The sequence below is a fragment of the Cervus canadensis genome, chromosome 16 (genome assembly GCF_019320065.1).
Source record: "Cervus canadensis isolate Bull #8, Minnesota chromosome 16, ASM1932006v1, whole genome shotgun sequence".
Taxonomy (NCBI): domain Eukaryota; kingdom Metazoa; phylum Chordata; class Mammalia; order Artiodactyla; family Cervidae; genus Cervus; species Cervus canadensis.
The window spans coordinates 14,611,201-14,627,342 of NC_057401.1; the positions used below are offsets into that span (position 1 = coordinate 14,611,201).

The window sequence follows — 16,142 nt, forward strand, 5'->3', positions numbered from 1 at the left end:
AAACATTTAGGGTCTCTGCTACGTTAATCACTAGGTACAACTGAGCTCCCAGTGTATTCACATAGGAGATTAATAGTTTGACAGAGGAAAGACAAAAACAAACAAAAAAAATTCGTCCTTATAACGATTCCAATGATCCTATCCAAAAAATGGATCGATTCTGGTCATTTAAGTATCACTTTTAGGGGTACTACTTTAGGAATATGAAAGAACTCAAGTCTATTTTTAAGAACGGTTTTGGTAATTAATGAATAAATAAAAAATATGCGAATTAGAGGGGCTCTTGGCGCTAAATTTTGTTTGACGTTGAGTGACTACGGAGAACAACTCTCAGCCAGACAAGTTCTAAACCCAGTTCCCACAAGGGCCGACTGCTTGTTTTTGATGTAATCACTTTTCCTCGTGGGTGCCTCAGCTGTCTGGTCTATAAAATGGGTAATTTAATAGTAACCTGCCCACACAATGCTCCTTTGAAATTACTAATGAATGCTCTCCTGTCTACACTTAAAAACTATTAGATGCTACAAAAATATTGAGTACGTCCTATCTCGAAAAGAACACGGTGACATATGTTGGTGCTAATTAGGACACTAATGACAAATCGTCTCCATCCTAGGGACCCTGTCTGCACCTCCGCCCCGCCGCATTTCAGAGCTTACCCACGACCTCTGACAAGTCTGAACCCTCCGGACCCGAGGCTGCAACAAAAGCAGCTGAGACGCCGAGACCGAAATGGACCAGACAAAAGAAAGTGGATCTGGGCGAAGGGAACGGGCCGCGGAAAGGGGGTGTGTGCGACTGTCCCCACGAGTCTGAGAGGAACCCGGACGCGACTCCCCAACTCCCACCTGGACGGCGGCCCGCGCCGGCCCCGCGGCCCTCCCCGCACCCCCCCGGCGCCGCCCGGCTCGCGCTTCCAGACCCCGTGTGATCCCGCGCTCCCGCCGGCTCGCGCCCCGAGGCCGCCGCCGCCGCCGCCCCGCGAGCCTCAGGTGCGAAAGTTAAACCGCCGCCGCATCACCTGAGGCCGGGGCAGGAGGCGGCCGGGCCAGCGCAACCCAGCCCGCGGCGCGTCCGCCCGGCGCGAGCCCGGGGCCCGAGCCGCCGCGGCCGGGCAGGGCAGGGCAGGGCCGGGCCCGGTCGGGCCGACGCCGGCCTCTCGGGCGGCCGCGCCCCGCCGGGCTCCCAACCGCCGGCCCTCACCTGCGTCCGCGTCCCGGGGCGCCCGGCCGCCCGCAGCCCGGCTCTGAGGACTCGGCGGCGGCGGCTCCCGCGGCGGCGATGCCGGTTCGGCGAGACGGGAAGCGACAGGAGCCAAACCCCGCGGAAAGCGCTGGAGCTGCGCCGGCGGCCCGGAGCCCGCGGCCTGGGTCTCGGCGCCCGAGCGCTCCCCGCCGCCTCCGGCTCCGCGCACCCACCTCCTCCGCGGGTTCCGGCCCGAGCGGCGCGTGGGCGGCGCCCCGTCCTGACCCCGCGCAGCCTGGCGAGCGGCGCCGGCGGCGCCCGTGGGAAAGTTGTGCTTTCCGGTCATCCCTCTACCAGAGCATCAGAAGTTGCCCTGTCTGCGTCTGCCGCGGCCTCACCCAGTCCCACCCACAGTTCCGAGCTCCGAGCCCACCTGCCGGGCCCATTACCTGCTGAGATCCACTCCCATCCCCAGACGCTTCTCCACACCTAGACTCTGCCTAAGGCACGGCCACTCTCTGAGTTTACTTTTCCCTTCTGATGTCACTGTCCTGGTTGCTTACCTTATGCGGAAGGTTCCGTCCAAGTACACATGGGATTAACTACCAAAGGGTTTTTGGTTCCTTTCTTGATGAATTACAGCTGGTAGGTGAGTTGATAACCGGAGGTAAATCAAAAGTGCTTACTTAGGGAGTTGGAGGGCTCGCTTGGAGTAAAGGTGGACTTGTCAGCAGGTTATGAACTCTGCATTCAGAGCAATGAAAATAGACGATCAAAAGACTGTAAGTAAGGTTTGCAATATAAAAAAGCAAGTTTTATTAGGTGCTTTAGGAAGGGGAAGGAAGCTGAGTGGGAGGACCTCAAAAGACTGTACAGCTTTCTCTGCTAGATACAGAAATCGCCATTTGCCCAAGTGGTTTCTTTAGAGTCTTGTTCTAAGAATTGCGTGCATGCTCAGTCCCATTCATATCTTTGCGACCCCTTGGACTGTAGCCTGCCAGGCTCCTCTGTCCACGGAATTTTTCAGACAAGAATACTGGAGTGGGTGGGTTGCCATTTTCTTCTCCAGGGGATCTTCCCAACTCAGGGATGGAACCCTCCTACTTCTTCATTAGCAGGCACTGACTTAGGCAATATAAGTCAGTGATTTCCCAAGTGAAAATCTGATGAAATCGTCAAGAACAAAACCACACAAAAACATGATAGGAAAAGTAAACTACAGACCTTTTGAGTATTAATACAGAAATCCACAACAAAATACCTAGCAAACCAAATCCAGCAACGTAGAAAAACCGTTTTACAACATGAGCAAGAGGGATTTAGCTAGTAAGTACAAGGTTGGTTTATCATTAAATGAATTATGGATGTAATACACTCTCTTTTTAAAAAAAAAAAAGGGGGAGAAAAACCACAGGATCATCTCAATAGTTGAAGAAAAAGCACTTGACAAAACCTAGCTCTTTTTCATGACTAAAAACACTCAACTAGGTAGGAAGAGAACAGCCTCAATCTGATAAAGGACATCCACAATCTAATTTTAAAAATTAAAAAAAAAAAGGAAGATAACATCATAATCACTGGTAAAAGAATGAATAATTTCACATAAGATCAAGGATAGGAAAAAATATGTCCACTCTTGCTACTTTTATTGGACATTGTACTACAGGTTCTAAGCAGAGCAATTAAGCAAGAAAGGTGAGATATCTTATAGAAATAAAGCAAACAGAAGAAAGAATTTTTGAAGAAAACCAGGACAATAGTTTTCAGCACTGAGAGGCAATAGGACAAAAGTTCTCAGATTAATGGATAAAAATTACCTATGTCAAAGTGTACTATTATGAAATTTCAAAGGACATGGTTCTAAGAAAAGATTTTAATAGGTTCCAGGGAGGAAAAAAGAGATCATTTACAGAGATTCAGAAATTGGAATGGCATTGGAATTTTTGAAGAAGCACAAGTAAAGAGAAATTCTGAGAGAAAGTTATTTCCAATCCAGAAGTTAAGGTTATAAAAAAAAGACATTTTCAGTATGCAAAGTTTTAGACATTCTTTTCATGCATTCTTTCTCAGAAAACAATTGGAAAACTTGCCCCACCACTACAAAGAGGTGAGGTAAGGGGTCTGTTAGAGGAGACAGATGAAGGTTACACCCAAGACAACTTGGTTGGAACGTCCACCAGAAAAAATCCACATCCTAGCCCTGGAGCCTTGCATTTCACAGTAAAAGAGACTTTGCTGATATAGAGTTATGACCATAAATATGGAGGCTATCCTGGATTATCCAGGTAGACCCAACCTAGTCTAAAAGCCTTTGCTTTCCCTGAGTGTGTGAAGAAAACAGATAGTGCCAAATGTAGCAGAGTCTAAGGTGTTTGACTGTGTTAGCTGACCTGTGAGGCAACATAATAGCTCAGATGTGGGGCTCAGGAGTCATAGTGCCCTGACTTGATTCCCAACTCTACTTCTTATAATTATAAAACCTTAGGAAAAATTTCTTTCTTTCTGGGTCTTAGTTTCTTCGTCTGTAAATGGAAGGTAATAAGATTGTAGAAGTAGGAGATTTTTCTGCTTTTACCCATTGAAGTGCTTAAAATATCTGGCACATAGTTAATACTCAATAAATACCAGCTGTTATTATTGACAACATTTAAGAAAATAGTTTCTGTAGAGTAATAATTAGTTAGGACTCATGTCAGTGAAATGACAGAAATCCAACTCTAGTTGGCCCTGGGGAAATATTCAGTATTTCATAAGTCTATTATAGTTTTATGTAAGTCTGCGATTCCCACGGGGTTCAGTGGTAGAGAATTTGCATTCAGGAGACGCAAGAGATGAAAATTCAATCCCTGGTTGGAGAATATCCCCTGGAGGAGGAAATGGCAATCCATTCCAGTATTCTTGCCTGGAGAATCCCATGGACAGAGGAGCCTGTGGGGTACTGCATATGGGGTCACAAAGAGTCAGACACGAATGAGCAACTGAGCACACACGTTTGGATCTAACTGATCAAATGATTCTATGGGCAGAATATCTCCATCTTTGGCCTCTATTTTTGGTTCTGTGTTGGCTTTATTTTTAGGAAAGAACAGTCTATATCTTAACAAGATTGGCCACCAGGGATGCTAGGATTAAATTCAACTGTAACTGTTAGCAGTTACAAAGTTAGCAAACACGATGGAAAAGGAACACTTCTTTCCCAATAGTTGCAGCAAGATTCTGGAACTGAGTCTTACCATATAGACCTGGATTGGAGGAGGGCATGGCAACCCACTCCAGTATTCTTGCCTGGAGGATCCCATAGACAGAGGAGACTGGTAGGCTCTTTTTGACCATAGGGTCAAAAAGAGTCGGACGCAACTGAAGTGACTTAGCACACATAGACCTGGATTGCATGCCCATCCCCATTAATTACTGTGGCTAGAGGGAGATAACAAGCAGATTGACCAATTGACTACTATTTGTTCACCCATAAAACTGTGTGTGTGTGTGTTGGGATGTGGTTGTTGGGGGGAATCAACTTCCTTACTCAGACCGCATAGACTGAAAGTGGGAAAGGCATAGTTCCTCAAAAGAATATCGTGTGCTGTTATCAGAACACAGAAATGGATATTTGGGTAGACAGAAATAAAAGATGTACATTATCAGTGATGAATGTAGTTAATCAAACACGGAGTGAAAGATTACTGAACCTCAGAGAAACCCCAGCTAAGCCTTGGATGATGGTAGAAATCTGTATGTAGGTTTTGTGGGATGTTTAGCACCCCAGGAAGAAAAACAAGTGATGTACAATATGTAATTTATGTGAGGTTCTGGTTTGGGAAAGTGAACATGACTAAAGGAGCAGAGTTAAAGGAAAGAAAAAGTCATAAAAGAACTGTGGAAATGTCCATTCTTGGGCCATATTGTGCAGAGAGGCAATAAGGCCAGAAAGGTATTGGTAAAGTAATCTTTATGTCTCTGAATGTTCCTGCACTAGTCAAGTTATGAGACTAGTGCTAGAGTCATTGAGAAGGGCAATGTTTCTAAAGATTAGTAGGTAATAGCAGTGAAGTGCAGGAGTTTACTGATTTATTATTATTAGTTATAAGTATATGTAATATGGCTATATAATAAATTATATTAATATTAAGTTCAGTTCAGTCTCTCAGTTGTGTCCGTCTCTTTGCGACCCCATGGACTGCAGCATGCCAGGCCTGCCTGTCCATCACCAACTCCCGGAGTCCACCAAAACCCATGTCCATTGAGTCGGTGATGCCATCCAACCATCTCATCTTCTGTCATCCCCTTCTCCTCCTGCCCTCAATCTTTCCCAGCATCAGGGTCTTTTCCAATGAGTCAGTTCTTTGCATCAGGTGGCCAAAATTGGAGTTTCAGCTTCAACACCAGTCCTTCCAATGAATAGTCAGGACTGATTTTCTTTAGGATGCACTGATTTTATCTCCTTGCAGTCCAAGGGACTCTCAAGTGTCTTCCCCAACACCACAGTTCAAAAGCATAAATTCTTTGGTGCTCAGCTTTCTTTACAGTCCAACTCTCACATCCAAACATGACTTTTGGAAAAACCATAGCCTTGATGAGATGGACCTTTGTTGGTAAAGTAATATCTCTGTTTTTTAATATGCTGTCTAGGTTGGCCATAACTTTTGTTCCAAGGAGTAAGTGTCTTTTTATTTCATGGCTGCAGTCACCATCTGCAGTGATTTTGGAGCCCAAAAAAATAAAGTCAGCCACTGTTTCCACTGTTTCCCCATCTATTTCCCATGAAGTGATGGGACCGGATGCCATGATCTTCGTTTTCTGAATGTTGAGCTTTAAGCCAACTTTTTCACTCTCCTCTTTCACCTTCATCAAGAGGCTCTTTAGTTCTTCTTCGCTTTCTGCCATAAGGGTGGTGTCTTTTGCATATCTCAGGTTATTGATATTTCTCCCAGCAATCTAGATTCCAGCTTGTGCTTCATCCAGCCCAGCGTTTCTATTTTTTTTTCCTTCTGTTTTTTTTTTTTTTTTTTTAACATGTGTTCCTCATCCCCATCCCCCCTCCCGCCTCCCTCTCTATCCCATCCCTCTGGGTTTTCCCAGTGCACCAGCCCCAAGCACTTGTCTCATGCATCCAACCTGGGCTGGTGGTCTGTTTCACCCTTGATAGTACACTTGTTTCAATGCTGTTCTCTCAGAACATCCCACCCTCGCCTTCTCCCAGAGTCTAAAAGTCTGTTCTGTACATCTGTGTCTCTTTTTCTGTTTTGCATATAGGGTTATCTTTATCATCTTTTTAAATTCCATATATATGCGTTGGTATACTGTATTGGTGTTTATCTTTCTGGCTTACTTCACTCTGTATTATGGGCTCCAGTTTCATCCATCTCATTAGAACTGATTCAAATGAATTCTTTTTAATGGCTGAGTAATATTCTGTGGCGTATATGTACCACAGCTTCCTTATCCATTCATCTGCTGATAGGCATCTAGGTTGCTTCCATGTCCTGGCTCAGTGTTTCTAATAATGTACTCTGCATATAAGTTAAATAAGCAGGGTGACAATATACAGCCTTGATGTACTCCTTTTCCTATTTGGAACCAGTCTGTTGTTCCATGTCCAGTTCTAACTGTTGCTTCCTGACGTGCATTTCTCAAGAGGCAGGTCAGGTGGTCTGGTATTCCCATCTCTTTCAGAATTTTCCACAGTTTATTGTAATGCACACACTCAAAGGCTTTGGCATAGTCAATAAAGCAGAAATAGATGTTTTTCTGGAACTCTCTTGCTTTATCGATGATCCAGTAGATGTTGGCAATTTGATCTCTGGTTCCACTGCCTTTTCTTTTTTTTTTTTTCCCACTGCCTTTTCTATATCCAGCTTGAACATCTGGAAGTTCACAGTTCACATATTGTTGGAGCCTGGCTTGGAGAATTTTGAGCATTACTTTGCTAGCGTGTGAGATGAGTGCAATTGTGTGGTAGTTTGAGCATTCTTTGGCATTGCCTTTCTTAGGGATTGGAATGAAAACTGATCTCTTCTAGTCCTGTGGCCACTGCGAGTTTTCCAAATTTGCTAGAATATTGAGTGCAGCACTTTCAGAGCATCAGGTCAGGAGTTTACTGATTTATTATTATTATTAGTTATAAGTATATGTAATATGGCTATATAATGTGTTATATAAATATATGTCATAATAAAATACCTAATGAAAGGATTAATGTTAGTATTAATAAAAATCAAGCCAGAATTTCTTCTACCAGTTACAATAATTTTGCAATTCATAAAACACCTAACAGGAAAGACTGTTCAAAGAAAATTGTGATGTTATGAAAATATCAAAGAAGATTTGAGATTCATGATTTTTCAACTGCATGATCTTGGGCAAGTTACGACTTTAACACCAAGTTTCCTCAACTACAAAAGTGGTTTATCTTAAATGATATGTCTTAGTAGGTTGTTGTGATTATCAAGAAAAATAACAAAATCTGGAAGTTCTTGGTTCACATACTGTTGAAGCCCAGTTTGAGGGATTTTGAGTGTTACCTTCCTAAGATGTGAAGATGAGCACACCTGTACAGTAGCTTGGACATTCTATGGCATTGCCTTTCTATGGGATTGCAATGAAAACTGATCTTTTCCAATCCAGTGGCCCCTGCTGAGTTTTCCAAATGTGCTGATATATTGAATGCAACACTTTAACAGCATCATCTTTCAGCATTTTAAATAGCTCACTTGGAATTCCATTACCTCCACTAGCTTTGTTTGTAGTCATATTTTCTAAAGCCCACTTGACTTCACACTCCAGAATGACTGGCTCTAGATGAATGACCACAACACCATGGTCATGCCGGTCATTAAGACCTTTTTTGATAGTTCTTCTGTGTATTCTTGCCACCTCTTCTTAATTTCTTCTGCTTCTGTTAGGTCCTTGATTTTTCTGTCCTTCATTGTGCTCATCTTTGTATGAAATATTCCCTTGGTATCTCTAATTTTCTTGAAGAGATCTCTAGTCTTTCCCATTCTATTGTTTTCCTCTATTGCTTTGCATTGTTCACTTAACAAGGCTTTCTTATCTCTCCTTGCTATTCTCTGGAACTCTGCATTCAGTTGGCTATATTTTTCCTCTTTTGTCTTTCTCTTCTCTTCTGATACTTCTTATGCTGAAGCTCAAATACATGTTTAACTTTTCTGGTGACTCAGATAGTAAAGAATCTGCCCACAATGCAGGCGACACAGGTTCAACCCGTGGGTCAGGAAGATCTCCTGGAGAAGGAATTGGCTACCCACTCCAGTATTCTTACATGGAAAATTCCATGGACAGAGGAACCTGGTGGGCTACAGTCCATGTGGTCACAAAGAGTCGGACACGACTAAGTGACTAAGCACACTCACACATATTTTAACACTAGCTTTTCATTTAAGCAGTTCCTTTCAGGTTATTGAAGTAATTTCCCAATCAATTTGAGTTGGCTATACCTTCTGTTAGAGTTATCTTTTCTAAATTAATGATTCAAAGAAATTTTGTACAACCAGTTAATTTATCTAACATTGAGAATATTACTAGTCAAAGAGGTTACATACACCTTCCATCTACAAATGTTGTTATGGGATTCATTCCAAATGTTAGTTGTTTGGTTTAATCATTTCAATGAAATTGATTGTGAAGACAATTGTTATTAGGGAATAATAAAAAGAAGTACAAGTAGCTGTGAAAAGAAGAGAAGAAAAGGAAAAGGAGAAAAGGAAGGATATTCCCATGTGAATGCAGAGTTCCAAAGAAGCAAGGAGAGATAAGAAAGACTTCCTCCGTGATCAATGCAAAGAAATAGAGGAAAACAACAGAATGGGAAAGACTAGAGATATCTTCAAGAAAACTAGAGATATCAAAGGAATATTTCATGCAAAGATGGGCACAATAAAGGACAGAAATGGTATGGACCTAATAGAAGCAGAAGGTATTAAGAAGAGGTGGCAAGTACACACAAAAGAACTATACAAAAAAGATCTTCATGACCCAGATAATCATGATGGTGTGATTACTCACCTAGAGCCAGACATCCTGGAATGTGAAGTCAAGTAGGCCTTAGGAAGCATCACTATGAACAAAGCTAGTGGAGGTGATGGAATTCCAGTTGAGATATTTCAAATCCTAAAAGATAATGCTGGGAAAGTGCTGCACTCAATATGCCAGCAAATTTGGAAAACTCAGCAGTGGCCACAGGACTGGAAAAGGTCAATTTTCATTCCAACCCCAAAGAAAGGCAATGCCAAAGAATGCTCAAACTACCACACAATTGCACTCATCTCACACGCTAGCAAAGTAATGCTCAAAATTCTCCAAGCCAGGCTCCAACAATATGTGAACTGTGAACTTCCAGATGTTCAAGCTGGCTTTAGAAAAGGCAGAGGAACCAGAGATCAAATTGCCAACATCTACTGGATCATCGATAAAGCAAGAGAATACCAGAAAAACATCTACTTCTGCTTTATTGACTATGCCAAAGCCTTTGAGTGTGTGGATTACAATAAACTGTGGAAAATTCTGCAAGAGATGGGAATACCAGACCACCAGACCTGCTTCCTGAGAAATCTGTATGCACGTCAGGAAGCAACAGTTAGAAATGGACATGGAACAACAGACTGGTTCCAAATAGGAAAAGGAGTACGTCAAGTATATTGTCACCCTGCTTAGTTAACATATATACAGAGTACATTATTAGAAATGCTGAGCTGGATGAAGCACAAGCTGGAATCAAGTTTGCCAGGAGAAATATCAATAACCTCAGATATGCAGATGACACCACCCTTATGGCAGAAAGCGAAGAAGAACTAAAGAGCCTCTTGATGAAAGTGAAAGAGGAGAGTGAAAAAGTTAGCTTAAAACTCAACATTCAGAAAACTAAGATCATGGCATCTAGTCCCATCACTTCATGGCAAATAGATGGGGAAACAGTGGACACAGTGAGAGACTTTATTTTCTTGGGCTCCAAAATCACTGCAGATGGTGACTGCAATCATGAAATTAAAAGACATTTGCTCCTTGGAAGGAAAGTTATGACCAACCTAGACAGCATATTAAAAAGCAGAGACATTACTTTGCCAACAAAGTCCGTCTAGTCAAAGCTATGGTTTTTCCAGTAGTCATGTATGGATGTGAGAATTGGACTATAAAGAAAGCTGAGAGCCAAAGCATTGATGGTTTTGAACTGTGGTGTTGGAGAAGACTCTTGAGAGTCCCTTGGACTTCAAGGAGATACAATCAGTCCATCCTAAAGGAAATCAGTCCTGAATATTCATTGGAAGGACTCATGCTGAAGCTGAAACTCCAATACTTTGACCACCTGATTTGAAGAACTGATTTATTTGAAAAGACCATAATTCTGGGAAAGATTGAATGCAAGAGGAGAAGGGGATGACAAGGATGAGATGGTTGGATGGCATCACTGACTCAATGGGCATGAGTTTGAGTAAACTCCAAGAGTTGGTGATGGACAAGGAGGCCTGGTGTGCTGCAGTCCGTGGGGTTGCCAAGAGTCATACACGACTGAGCGACTGAACTGAACTAAATAAAAAGAAAGAGAAGAGAAAAAATTTGTGATTTATATGTACTGTCTTCCCAAAGGAATCCAAGCAAATAGAACCTTTTAATATTGTGACACTTCTCACTCCAGCTTACTCTCTGGCAGCAGCAAGGTCTCAGTCTGTCAGAGAGCTTATTACTTGCCTGCAAAAGGTCAAACCTGCAGTGTGCTTTAATATTTAAGTTTATGGCCTTGGGCATTGTGGGCATGGAATTCACAAATTTACCAAAATAATATCATTCATACTTGTGAATTTTATTTCATATATTTCTCTGTGCCATATTTTGTCATGATCAGAGTGGCTGTCACTTCTTTTACCAAAAAGATCACCATCTGCAACCCATTAGCTTCATTTGCTAACTTTTCCGTCAGTACTTACTATGTAAAAAAGCCCATGTCTATAATTTAAAAAAAAAGATTATGATTTAAGACTTGCTTTGACAGTATATTAGATATCTTAACTATATATTTAACAGCTTTATCCTTTGTAATATGTATAATGGAACAAATAAATGTTACTTTGATGAAAGCCCCAAGCCTGGCTCTCTCATTAGCTATGTGCTATTTCTTGTCAAATGACTTAACCTGTCTTAACTTCAGTTTTCTTATCTGAAAAGTAGCAGAATCATAGAATTTTAGGACTGGAAGGCACCCTAAAAATCAGGGATGCCTGAAAGTTCAACACAGTCTTATGCAGTCAGTCTTGAGGCAGAATCCATCTTTAACTTTGGCCTCAGTCTTTGGAGGCTCAAAATGTCAAGTACTGACTAGAGTGCCATTTCTGATAATACAGAGACATCTTTGTTTATTTTGAAAATCAGTTAATAAATATTATTTTGATATGTTAATAGATCCACAGTTTAAGGGAAAAAATCCTCTCAAGTGATTGTGTGAATGAATGAGCACATGAAAGAAAGAAAAAAAAAGTAAGAGCAAGTAAATTAAGTCATATGAGGGTGTTTTTCTCAGTCAGGGCATGAGGCTTCAGTGTTTAAGTATATCATTGAAATTGCATTCATAACCAATAATAGAATCTTTGAGAGTTAACAGGGAATAAGTTGGGCAAGTTAGAGGTTATAACTTTGGTTGTTTACTATTAGAAAGGAAGGAAAGATTAATAATATAACTGTAGTATCCAGTATTGGCAGAACCAGCCAAAACAGAGCTTGCCTCTCAAACAACTTCAAATGAAGGTCAGCATTTAGTATCACAAACATGCCCTGTAGAGACCACATGAGCAATTTAGTACCTGTGGTACAAACCCATGGACTGTAGCTTACCAGGCTCATCTGTCCGTGGAATTATCCAAGCTAGAATATTGGATGGGTAGCCATTCCCTTCTCCAGGGGATCTTCCCAACCCAGGGATAGAACTCAGGTCTCCCGCACTTCAGGCAGATTCTTTACCAGCTGACCCACTAGGGAAGCCCTTGTTAGTAAAGAGCTCTAAGTAATCAAATATGTTTTATTATGTTGACCTGAAATCTTCTTGCCTAATAAAATTTCATCCAGTGCCCTGAATTCTGCTCTCTGATGTAACATATTAATAGCATAACCTTTGAAGTTTACCACTCTAAAGATTTGAAGTCAATCCTTTGCCATGTCTTTTCTAGGCTCCTCAACCGTTTATGGCGCATGCAGACCACACCTTTCACTATCCTAGTATTCTTTTCTGATACTTTATGTTACCCTTAAAAATGTGGAGACTTTAAAACGAGAACCCAGGACTTAGTACTTTCATTCACTCAAGATGTTTTTAATTGAACACATGACCTGTCTCTAAGGGTAAGATATAGCAGTGAACAAAACAGATAAAAGTCCAGTGGAACTTATATTCTTATTGGGAAAGACAACAAATAACAAAGTAAAATGTACAGTATATTAGAAAGTAATACATGCTATAGAAAAAAAAATAGCAGTGAAGGGATATAGAACACTCTGAGGGTGAGGTTGAGGGGTTTACAATGTAAAATAGTGATCAGGGAGTCACTGCGAAGGTGACTGTACCCCTAATCTTCTGGTGACCCCCTAGTTCTGCTGTCTTCTCTTATCCCACCTATTCTCCATCTCAAGAGGCTGACATATGGAGCCAATCAGCAGTTCTCCTGCCACTTGGCTCCATTTGGATTCACCACTATGAATCCTAATAAGATATTAGAGGGAGGGAGGAGAGTGAGGTCAAGATATTTATTCCTTAGCTATCACTTGATGAGGATTTTCTGGTTAACTGTGTCCCTCTATTGGAAATTTGATTCCTCTCAAGTATGTTGGCTTTGCAAGATTCTCTCCTTCTGTCTCCAGTAACCACTCCCTTTCTTGTCCCTTTAGGCCTAGGCATGGTGGGCTCCAGGTTATTGGACTATTATTTGTGGTTTCTTTATGTCCACAGTTTTGAAAACAGTCCCTTTGTTCATGAGCCTTCTTTGACATTATCCTATTTAAAGTATGCTGTTTCCTGTTGGAACACTGAGAGATGTAGTGATATTTGAAAGAGATAAGGGTAAGTTGTGTGGATAAGGATAAGGGTAATACTCATGAAAACATGAGTATTGCAGGAGTGGCAAGTGTAGACAGATTGCTGTCGACACAGTCTGGTAGTGTAGAGCACAGAGGAGCTTTCATCTCCCTTGTTTTGTTAGCTGCTCAGTCATGTCCAGCTCTTTGCGATCCCATGGACTGTAGTCCGCTAGTCTCCTCTGTCCATGGAAATCTCCAGGCAAGAATACTGGAGTGGGTTGCCATTTCCTTCTCCAGGGGATCTTCCTTGACCACCTCATTATATATATATATATATATATGTCCATTAGTGTAGTCAAAGATTGCAGTAGCTTTCTAGTGGCAGTAACACTCTATTTATACTGAGCTTGTCATAAACTCAAATTCTTCTGACTCATTAATGTTGGAGTAAAATACATAACCTTAACATGTATTTCCTTTAACTTTTATCTTTTTTTGCCATAAACAAATACTTTATAGGTATTTACTATGTGTCAAATATTGTGCTACTTACTAGGAATCTAATAGTAAATCAAACAAAAATGGTTTCTACCCTTCTGGAAGGTTCAGCCTCATATAGGAGACAATTAAATAATCACGGAAATAAGTCTGTGAAAAGCTCAGAATTGTCAGTTCAGAAAGAAACTGTTGGGACTAGTACACAGAGAGTAAAGGCGTTATGTAAAATGGGGTTAGCAAGATAAAAAAGTGTTATATCACACAGAGATTCACTGGATATAATAACTATTTTGTTCTTTGTTCCCAAATCAGTGAGAATCCATTGAAGAGCTCAAGTAACTGGGTGAATTGGTCAGATTTGTGTTTTGGAAATATCAGTCTAGCCACGGTGTGGAGAATGAATTAGAAGTTAAGAATCAACCCAAGAAGACCAATTAGGAAGCTACTGAGAAATGTTGGAATTATAGGTAGAACTAGAGTAACCTTCATAGTTGAGAGATCTTGAGGTGAAATGGGCAGAAAAGGGAAGTTGGTATCTGTGATGACTGCACTGTTTCTTATTTGCATCATTAACTGGATGGAAGTAACACTCAAGTAATATAGACAACATTGGAAGAGAAACATACTTTAGAGAGGAAGAGCAAGAATTTGTTTCTGAATATATAAAACTTAAGATCTGCATAAGATATTCAAGAAAAGAGGTCAACTAGGTAGATGGAAACATAAGCCTGTAGCTCAGAAAGACACACCTCTATGTAACTGGCAATCCAGATAGCTGATAACTATCATATTGGTTTTGTTTAATGATACAAATCTACCACTGTATCAAAAACACTGATTCTATTATTTGAAGTGACAGTAACTGTTTTTACTTCTGAGCTCTCTGAAACTTGGTGATGTGCTTTCCATGTATTCATCCAAACTGGTGACCATTAAACTAGATGGTGCTAAATCCTAATCAGGTGCTCAGTTTGGAAACCTCAAATAATAAATGGATACTGGCTGTAATTTGGCACAGCATGTTCCAAGCTGTGACTGTTCTCTGAACTCTTAGCATATATTTTATATTTTTGACTGCCCTTCTTATGCCTTCCGATTTTCTTTATTCTTGGTATATGTGTCTTTACTATTTCTGCTATGTGCTTTTGGTGGGATAGACCTACAAGATAGAATCGGGCAGCTGAAAAAGTAGATAAAAATGAAGAAATAACAAATTTTTAAGGTACCAAATGCTTTAAATGTTTACTTGCAAAAAGCACTAAGCAGAGAATGTTGTACACCAATGCTACATGATTATTGTTCTTTGGTAAATCTAGGAAAGTCCTGTTATTGATTTACAGTACATCTTCTCTGGTACCCAGTATAAAGACAGCAGAACAGTCAGCTTCTATATCCCTGGTGTATGCAGAACATGGCTCCATCTCCTCCATTGTTCTATACAATGTTCCAAACCACAGTCTCTCATACTCAGAGCTGGGTTCTAAGGCATCTTATTATCTCTATATAACCTACAGTTCAGCTGTCCCTCTTCTTCTCAGTCAGCTTTTATCTCTGTTTCCACAAGAAATTCAACCAAACCAAGTACATTGCAGTCTTTGTAGTTTTGTGGATTCCAGAGGGATCACATTGCACCTCACATGGCATATCACTTTTAAAATCTCACCTGGCTGTCCCTTCCTGAGTTTTTACCCCCAGCTTCACAATCGCTGGATTCCTCTTTCTGCCCTCACCGCTTCACAGGTCTCAACTCACCTCCCCATGATTGCTGTTCTACTAGCCCTTCTTTCCTTAGGTATTTTAATCTCCTCTCTCTCTCTCCCTCCATTTCCCTCCCCACCCCATCTCTTTTCCTTCTACAGAGCAACTTACTGTTTTTCTAATTTGTACCGCTAAACTTCCATACCTCACAGAGCTCACCAACCTCCAGGTATCAGGGACTGTTCTTGTGGGGCAGTGAGTGATGATAAATTTAGAATGAAATACATAATGAGAGAGAGAGAGAGAGAGAGAGACCATGCTGTGAAGCCTGGCATGTGGGATCTTAGTTCCCCAACCAGGAACTGGACCTGAACTCCTTGCATTGGAAGCATGGAGTCTTAACCCCTAGACCATGAGGGAAGTCCCCATAATGAATATTTTTATTGTAAAATATTTGCAACATTCTCTCATTCCTTACACATAGAAGGAAAGTCAGCCTATTTTCTCAGTGTCTCAGTGCTAGTGCAGAGAAGAGAATGGTATAAAATTGGGCTTAACATGTATCTGATCCCTGAAATGCTGGAAGATCAGGTTGGAGGGGGAAATGAAGAAAGTTGAGAAAAGAAGAGGGGTGGAGGGGATGCATTAGTTGGAGAGTTTGTAAGGAAGATAGACATTTTCTACCCTTAAAATGCTTACATAATAACCTATATGTTATCTGAAAACAGTTAATGAAGGGTAATCCA

At 41.2% G+C, this 16,142-nt stretch overlaps 1 protein-coding gene across 6 annotated transcripts in view; it reads right to left on the reverse strand.

The window, feature by feature from the left end:
* RNF180 (ring finger protein 180) overlaps positions 1-16,142 on the reverse strand; it is a 451,691-nt gene that overhangs the window by 265,352 nt on the left and 170,197 nt on the right. The window contains exon 1 of one of the 6 annotated variants that reach the window (XM_043489051.1): positions 1,749-1,769. The exons of 1 other annotated variant lie outside the window; for it this stretch is intronic. The gene's annotated coding sequence lies outside the window, so the exon portion shown is untranslated. Of the gene's footprint in view, positions 1-1,203; positions 1,463-1,634; positions 1,710-1,748; positions 1,770-16,142 lie in introns of those variants that run through there. 4 more of the 6 variants (XM_043489053.1, XM_043489050.1, XM_043489055.1 and 1 more) reach the window with 4 other exon arrangements.